Source organism: Nyctibius grandis, chromosome 3 (assembly GCF_013368605.1).
Source record: "Nyctibius grandis isolate bNycGra1 chromosome 3, bNycGra1.pri, whole genome shotgun sequence".
NCBI lineage: Eukaryota > Metazoa > Chordata > Aves > Nyctibiiformes > Nyctibiidae > Nyctibius > Nyctibius grandis.
The window spans coordinates 104,822,456-104,831,259 of record NC_090660.1 but is presented as its reverse complement, the minus strand read 5'-3'; the positions used below and the strand labels follow the sequence as shown (position 1 = coordinate 104,831,259).

The following is an 8,804-nucleotide window of genomic DNA, read 5'->3' as shown; positions in this document are numbered from 1 at the left end:
ATCAGTTTAAGTCAACATATATACAGGTATGAAAAGAAAAAGAAGAGAAATATGTTGACATATAAATAAAACTCTGAGGTCCTTTCCATTTTCGTTCTTTCTCAAAGTGGGTTTGGGGGAACTTGGTATTCACTAATATTTGGCAGTTATCAAACTGGTATTCGGCTTCTGAAGAGAAAGTAGCAGAAGTGGTTAGACTTTCAGGTGGTTGGTTTGCCTCTTTCAGATTGAATAATCACCTTTGCCAATGATAATGCTCTACTGTTTGAGGCTGCAAGGAGTTTTGTCTTGGCTGTATCTGTGTGCTACTGCCTGGCCGTCCCGTGCAGTCTCTGAACTGCTCCTAGTGCAGCCCCACCGAATAGGGTGTGAGCTGTCCCTTGGCTTCAGAAGAACCATTCAACGTGAAGGCTGGAGGGGACTTCATGGCAAAATGTTGAGAATCGTTGTCTAGATTCCAGGTTACTTTAAGAAAAAAACAAGCAGAACTTTTTATTTCTCTTTCTCTGTGTGTCTATGTGTAATTTTACTAAAGAAGCAAGCCCCAAAACCAGGTATTTGTGCCATCCCTCTGCTTTGTCAAATTTATCCGTACCAGAAGTAGTTCAGGGTGTGCCATGTCCCAGGGTAACGACACCAAAATCTTAAGAGTTACGATACGGGCAACCTTCATCACTGGGATGTGCACATGGAGAGGAAAGTACATAATTAAGTCCATGAAATGCCCTTAAAATATATTTTTATGTTTCTTAACACAAAGATTTGTTTATCTTTTACATTTTAGGGGAGATGGAGAGCAGTACAGCGTCCACCACGAGAGCCGTGGGACGTTCTTCCCGCGTGGGGCTCTGGCAGGGCAGAGCTCACTGAGGGATTAATTTACCACTTTTTTGCCTAGATCTTACAACACAGTCCATGTGGGAAGTCATTTATGCACGACTTTCAGCCAGCAGCCCTGCTTCTCGCAAAGGAGGAGCCTTATTTTCTTTCCCATCCTGGCTTTGCCAACAGCAAACATTTAAAACCCCTGACTCAGGCCTTAAAAAAACATCAGAATCATACAGCTGGCTTAAGCAACGATGCATAATGTTAAGTTAGTGACTTTAATGAGTTGCTAGCGGAGGCTGAGGAGGCGACGGGGGGGGGTCTCAGCCCCTCACCCCGGGAGCTGCGTGAAGATGGCGGCCCCCGCCCAGGGCGGCCCCTTTAAGGAGGTTGACCTGCTCGCCGTCTCTCCTGCCCGCCCGCCTCTGTTTCGCTCCCCCTACTCTGCCTGAGACACTCGGAGTCGAAGCAGGTGCATGCGCAGTGCGCTGGCAGCCTGGCGCGCTTGCGCAGTCACCTGCTCACCCCCCCACACACACACACCCGCCGGTACATCCGGGTCATCGCACGCCCGCCCGCACGGCCGGTCCCCCGTGGTGCTGTGCCGCTCGCTCCCCCTCCCCCTCTCCCCCCTCCCCCCAGCGCGGGCGGCTCCGGCGCTGTCGCCATCCGCGCCCTCCCCTGCGCGGGGCTCCGGCCACGCTGCTGCTGTCGCTGCCTCCGGCCGAGCGGGGGGAGGCGGCGGCTCCGGCTCCCGCTCCCGTCCACATCGCGGTGAGTGTCAGGGGCGGGGGGCCGGGGGGGGCGCCTCGCCTCAACCCCCGCGTTCCCCTCAGCCCTGGTGGCGCGACCCCCCCCCCCCCTCCCGCCCCGTTCCCGCCGGGGCCCGGCCTGCCCCTGAGGGGACGGGGCTCCCCCCGCCCGCCGCCCCGGTGCCCATCTGTTGCTCTCCCCCCTCCCCGGGCCAAACCCGCCTCCCCTCATCCCTCCGCAACTTCTCCGCGCCCCTGCTCTCCCCGTCCCGCCGCAGCTTCGCCCCCTCAGCGCCGTCCCCGCTCTGCCCGGGGCGCCCGGCAGGGCGAGGAGGGGGTTGCCCGCCCGCCGGCGCCTCCCGCCTTGGGGCGGGGGGGGGAGAAGCGGCGGCCGCTGCCTCCCTCGCCTGAGGAGACCACGCTAATTGCCAGGGACCTGCCCTGTGCTTAATAACCCTCCTCTGGGTTTCCCCCGCTCTCCGGCGGGGCTCCTTCCCCTCACCGCGGCGAGTCGGAGGCAGAGGAGCCGGTTTGCTCCCTGGTGCAAGTGCAGGCGACTCCCCTGGCGACCGCAGCTCGGCCGGCTTGTGGCAGAGGCTGCTGGTGGTGGTGGTGGTCTGAGGAGCGCGTCCTCCCCGCCGGCCTCCAGCCCTGCCTCGTGTGGTGCAGCCCTGCGCCCCCGGCCCAGCGGGATGCAGGTAGTGCCTGGGGACGGGGAGGAAGGGAGTGACAGTGTTAATGGTTAACCGGGAGGAGGGAACTTCTGCAGTCTTTCAAGCTGTAGCTGAAACATGCAGAGAGTTAAACAGAACACAGAAATCGTTGCAAATTTGTCGTGGTTTGGGTGTATCCTGCAGTTTTGTGAGCTGTAGCTGTGATGCTGGGACTGTAATTGCAGGTAGGGTTAAGGTGAATTCGGAAGCTGTAACAGGAGGATGTTGTTTCTAACCTATTCATTGCATAGCTGATAAAATCGAATTTTAATTGGATCTTAATTCTTTCCTGTGTGATTTAAGAATAAGGACATGTGCAACTCAGTTCTGTTTTGTTACTTTTTAATCGGGTATCGTATCTTACATGGTAATAAAATACAAGTTTCTTCACAGAAACACTTCAGATACCAAAGAAATCAAGAGATTGTGTTATGAAGGTTCTTGATGGGTTTTTATTTTTTCTTCTTCTGTTACATTGCATCAGCATCCTGGATCCAAATGTCAGTGACGGTATGACAGCTGTCTTTCTGCTGTGATAGTGGAGCCTTACTGACATTTAAAATCTGTCATTCTGAATTTCTGATAACGTAGTATGGAAGTACAAGTGTAGATTAGCATGTGTATTAATCCTCAAGCCAGTAAAACATTTTCGAGGTTGATCTAATAATCTGTGTTCTTCCTTATTACCGTTTCTGTTGTTAAAAACTGCAGAGTCTCTTTTGCTCAAACTTCTGCCCCCTCCGACACAAAGTTTTCTTTCTTTGTGCTCTTGACTGCTTGGACTTATATTTAAAGTCTTTAAGTTAATGAGCATTTTCTGTAGTAGGTTGTGGCAGATAGGGGTGTTGGACAGGAGGCGTTTAGTAATTAGCCTGAGGTTACTGTTGTCAAGGTTGGAACATGAATCCAAACTTAGAAGGTTCCACCTGACAAATATCTTTATTTAGCAAAGTGTGTTATCTTGCAAAACATCTTCAGTTCTGTGTGGCAAGTTTAACATTAACATCCTAAACCACGTGAATAAGATACTGCTCTTCTATGAAGCAGGAATGTTTTTTGTCTGGTGTACAGAGTATTCCATTGCTGAAACAGAAGCTTTCAGCAGAAGAGTAGATAGCTTTCTATCCAAGTCAAACTGTCAGATTTCTTACTGCATATATTAACTGTCAGAGAGCAGCGGCAGTAGAAAGAAGTGATCCCAGAATCTGTTTTAAAATATCCCTGTCAAGAAGTGCCACGGTTGTGTGAAAGTAAGGAATGAATTTGATCCCGTCTGTTATACAACTTCCATTTGTCGTCAGGTGCTCCAGATTTTCTTCATTGTTTGCAGTTTAGCTGGGGCCGCCTGAGGTAACGGATTATTGAAGAGATTGTCTTCTGAAATTCTCTGCCTTTTCATATGAAACCTTCCCTGTGGGAACCTCGCTGACTGCAGAAACGTGATGTTAGCCAGTTCTGTTCTTGCACACATAACTGTCCTGTCCCCTTATCTGAGTTCTGCGGAAGTCTTAACGTCTGGATAAAGAGAAAAAGGAAACTATTTTTTATTGTGTCTTTCAGTAGTTCTATATCTTAGCAGAATGATTAATTTTGAAATGAATTGAATATAATAGCTAAAATAGTTCAGGGACAGTTATGTGAGGAACTTAATTCAAGGTGTCTGTCACCAGACTTCTAACGGTGCTTACTAGACACTTGGCATTAATACTGTAAAGAGATGGGAGACTGGGGAATATTTCTATTGCTAACTGCTGAATTCTTGAGTAATACAGTAGCAAAAATTGGCTCTGTCTTTTGGAACAGTGTATGTAGGGGCCACTTCGCATTTCTGTAGCTGCTTAGGCATGGTAAACACAAATGCAGTTGTTTTTCCCCCCGCTGTGTATCTAGGAGAATGCAGATACACAAACAGCCTGCAGTACGCTATTTTTTTTTTTTATTGCCTGCCAGCTGGGAGCATAGATGGAACTAATGCATACCCTGTAGTAGAGACAGGCAAAATTAAAGCTTACGTGCCAGAAGTCAGATTTGTTTTTTAAGCTGTCAGGTTTGTGTGTGTTTGTTGGGGTTTTTTTTTTTAAGAAATAATGGCGCTAGTGTAAATCAAGGTTGTTACCTTTGCCTGTCCTTCCTAAAAGCTTGTTTTCTTGTAATTACACCAAGAGTTTTAGTCATTGATGTAGATGGGCTTAAGTTGAGAACAATGACTCCTGTCTGTTAAGGTAATGTTAACTACCCTGAAGTATATTATAAATCAATTTTATGAGACTTATTCATCATAAAAATGTTTGAAAATACATCTTCAAAGCTGAAATATTTTGAGTGTCGTCAAATTGCATCTCACGGACTATTAGCTGTCAAGCGAATGTGCTACAGGCGAGGTATGCCGGCCAAGTGAATATACGTGCTGAGTCCACGCAAGGTTTGAATGTCAGTGCCACGCTCCTGTGCCGAGTACCAGGATGCAGGGGCTCATCATGATAGTCATTTTGGTCCAACTGAATCCCTCCAAGTCTATCACTATGGCTCCAGAGGTGATGAGAGCAAGGCGACTGGGGATATGAAGGAAGCTGTCCTTGGATTGGAAGGAGTTAAGTGCTGGGGAACATGAAGCATTGGCACTGCTTACTAGCTGTGGCACCTGAAATGCATGCATCAGTTAGGGAGGGTAAGATTTATTTAGTATTTTCCAGCTGTAAATGATGGCCAGTTGTGTGCATCTTTTGACAGCTTTTCTACTCCCATTCATTTGCATGTATCAAGAGCAGTTATAAATAAATAGATGGTCCTTTTGCGTACCTCATAAGTCTTTGTTTAATATTAATCTATGGATACATAACCTTTACTTAAGAGTATTAATATTTTTTTCCTTGTAATTGTGGAAAATTTGACACCTCTAACTACCCAAAGTGGAGAAGTCTGCTTTTCTCTTCATGGGTATGAATTGATTGCCTTTAATTTCAAGGTCTCTTATGAATTCACCTCAGTTTCCCCCCCTTCTGCAGTTCAGGAATGTTCTCTCGAGTACCACAAGTTGGCTGCTGCAGGTGGCAGAGTGTTTCAAACTATCTAAAATTTGCTGAGAGTAACAGGTTCTCTTGTATAGGTGCTGTTTTACATTTGCAATTCCAGTGCTTACTGGAGGTATGTGTATTGCAATTATATAAACAGCAGAGCTTAACAGAAACCAGCAACAGAGTGAGCAGTTTTAGAACTGACTAGGTAAAGCTGAAAGTATTTTTAGTTACAGCGCTTTCTCCTGTGTTCCCCATCTCCTGTGGTTTTAGTTGCATTCTCCTTTTTAGAAATGGCATTTTGTCTTCTCTGTCACGTGAAAGCCTGATGCACAGAGAATACCTTCACAGTGGAAATAGTGAAACTAGTTACAGACAAAACATATTGAAAGATGCAAGCAAAATGGTGCATTCTTTTGCCTTTCACTCATGATAATTTGAATTTCAAGGTACTTGCAAGACAGTCGTAGATGTGAGGTGTAAAGGCTGACCATGTCCTGCTCAGTGTGTGTTTGTGGATTATGAACTCACATCTGTTGTTACAACCTTTGTCATCTGGTTGTGCTACTGTCTTCATTTACTGTTGCTACTGAATCAGGTGGTCTTGGTGAAGTGTTTAGTAATTTATTTCTAGTTAACTCTGGAAATGTTAATACTGGCCATGAAATTGATTTGTAAAAGACTTTTGGTACCAGACTTAGTATTTTTGAGTGTTCTTTAACAGTACTTTTTCAGCACCTAGAAAAAGAATTTTTACATTTCTAGTACCTAGACAAGTATTAGCTAATTTGTGTGTATCAGGAAAGATTGTTGTTTGCATGATTTGCACTAACCGAAAGTTCTAGTATTGCATTTGGGGAATGATGTGTGACTGACCAAACCCAGCATACTTTTCTACTATGCAAAGCTGTTGTGGGACTGTAGGAAAAATTGGAGACTAAATATCTTTGAAATAAAGAGAATGTACTTATGTGGAATCTTCAAGTCTATAAAAACTAGTTTCCTCTAATAATGTTTGTATGAGAGGATTTATTTTTATTCTTTTACTCCTGTTCAGTGGAAATGCTCTATGGTTTGTGGTCTTGTTTAGTTTGTGGTCTTGTTTACCAAGTGTTTGGCTGATTCTTTGGCTTATATCTACAGCGCTTGGGATTCCCAGGTGGTCCCTGTGCAAATAGTGTAACTGGGTCTGGGACAGCTTCGCTTGTGAGATGGAGTGTGTTCAGTTTGGTGTGGCCATAGCTACAAAAATAGCGTGCCTTGCAAAACAGGCTGCCTGTCTGCCACCCACACCAAAACCTAAAGCTCCGATCCTGTAGGCAGTTAATATGCTTGTCTAGAAGGCTGATTCCCATCAGCAAATGCTGTACCTGAATCAGTGACCACCAGGCAAAAAAAAAGTTTTATATCCGTAATCACTTTATATATAAGAAAGTGCAGCAGAACACTGTCCTAGATACATTTTTTAAAAGCACTTTTTACTTTAAGCATTCCCCAGTAGCAGGAGGCTGTTCCGTGAGCAAATTCTATTTAACTGGCGTAGTTCAAAAGACTTAAATTCAGCCATGAGGCAATTCTGGTTCTCCTTCAGTACTAGATGATTAAATTAAATGGAGTGTTAGCATGAGTAACTTTTTCTCGTGTACTATACAAGGTAATAGATGAGTTCCTAGGAGTCCTAGTTGTAAATGAGCTGACTGGAAAGCCCTGTTTCTGTGACTAGTGGCTCTAGCAGTTGTGTAACTTCAAAAGTTAGATCTAATTGCATATTCTTCCAGTCAGCTGTGGCACTGGATCATGGCTGGTTCTCCTTTTTATTACAACAGTCTTGAGGGTAACGTCCTCACAGGGAAAGGGAATTCTTGTCTTTTTGTGTTGGACAATAAAGGTGTTTATTTCAGCTTCTGATGTACAAGTCAGTTTGACCTTTCTACTGCAATAAAAATGTAGTTTTCTGAATCCTAGTGCTGCTAATCTGGAAAAAAAAGCTGTAAGAATTAATGAGAAATATATTCATAGCTTTTTTTTTCTTTTTTTTCTTTTTTTTTTTTTTTAACAAAACCTTCCTGTTTAGTGTCCCTGAAAGTGAAACTTCTCGGGCAAAGTGCATTCTGGGCATGAAAAGCCAGTTCATTTTGGTTTGTTATATTTGCACCTTTTATGTGCTGAGACATATGTTATTTGAAACTGTTCCTTCTTAATGTGGAAGTGAAATACGTAACCACTAGACTTCATGAGGCTTCATCTCGGAGAGAAAATTGCTGACCTTTTATGTAAATAAAGATCATACAGACAAGGCAGAGTGTTGTGTAAGGATTGCTTATGGATAGTAGTTAATTGATTTAGAATTTAGAGTTCCTGCTTGTGTGTAGAAGTCTTATGTGGGGAGATGTGGATTTGTCAGCTGAACAGGCAGTTGAATAGTGGTGATAGTTTCAAAATTTTTTGCGCTGGGTACATCTTGTAGAAGATGACTTGCCGCTTGTTCCCGCGTGTAACTGGTTAAAGTCATATTCTCCCGAGCACTAAAATCTTACTAAATGTTTTAACTGTTCTTACCTTTGCACCTCAAGAGTTCAGAGCTGAATTCATTTCTTAGCAGTAGTAACAGAATAATGTGACCTAGTTGATATCTCCTAGCTTGAAGAGGATGATCTTACAAGAGTTAGCCTAACAAAACCCACATTGTTTTCTTATCTTTTCTGAAGTTTCTGGTTTTAGCAGCGTTCAAACTTGTTACGGAGAAACTATCCGTTGTTCTGTAACTATGGCTTCTTAATAAACATGGGGTAGAATCATGTCCTGGTGGGGAACTTGCTGTAGGTGGGACTGGCAGTAAAGTCTAGTAAACGGCAGTGTAAGAGACTGTTAAGACCTAATACTTTGAGCAAATAATGTTACATAATATTGACGTTAATATTGTGTCAGGTTTTCAAAGGAATTTCAGTCAAACTACTTCAGTAGCTGCCAAAAGTGAGGCTTGGGAACAGATGTTGTAACTGTAGTCTTAAAAGTTTTTGACAGATCTTCAAATAGCTCTAGTGTGTCTCAGCTTTACAGCAGAGTGTTTTTGCAGGGCTTATGCCTCTTGTTTTGCTTCTCTCCCTAGTCCAGAGTGGGCCTCAGTTTGACCCCATTACAGTCCTGTGAAAACTCATGCTCTAATAAACATGTATCCAGCCAGGCAGCATGGGAGAAGAAACAGGTTTGGATGGAGATGGCAACTGAGGTGAGGAGTGATCGCAATTAACTAGGAGGAGGAGCAGCTTACTTTGAGCTGAAAGCAGGGAAGAATATTAATTAGAATCTGGGACTGAGTTGGGGACAAGTTGTTCAAAAACTAGCGGAGAGGTTGAGTTGGGAGTTTGTTGGCTGTGTGGTGAGTATTGGTCAGGTACCGAGGGAGTGTGTGGCAATGATGCTACCTCTCACCCAGCATCTTGGGGACATCAAGGGAAACAGGGGCTTGCTGGACAAAGAAAATACAGAGGAGAGAGCTG

General features: G+C 44.5%; 1 protein-coding gene across 1 annotated transcript in view; it reads left to right on the top strand.

Moving 5' to 3' along the window:
• The first annotated feature begins 1,369 nt into the window (after positions 1-1,369).
• CYRIB (CYFIP related Rac1 interactor B) overlaps positions 1,370-8,804 on the top strand; it is an 83,050-nt gene continuing 75,615 nt past the window's right edge. The window contains exon 1 of the mRNA XM_068396060.1: positions 1,370-1,599. The gene's annotated coding sequence lies outside the window, so the exon portion shown is untranslated. The remainder of the gene's footprint in view (positions 1,600-8,804) is intronic.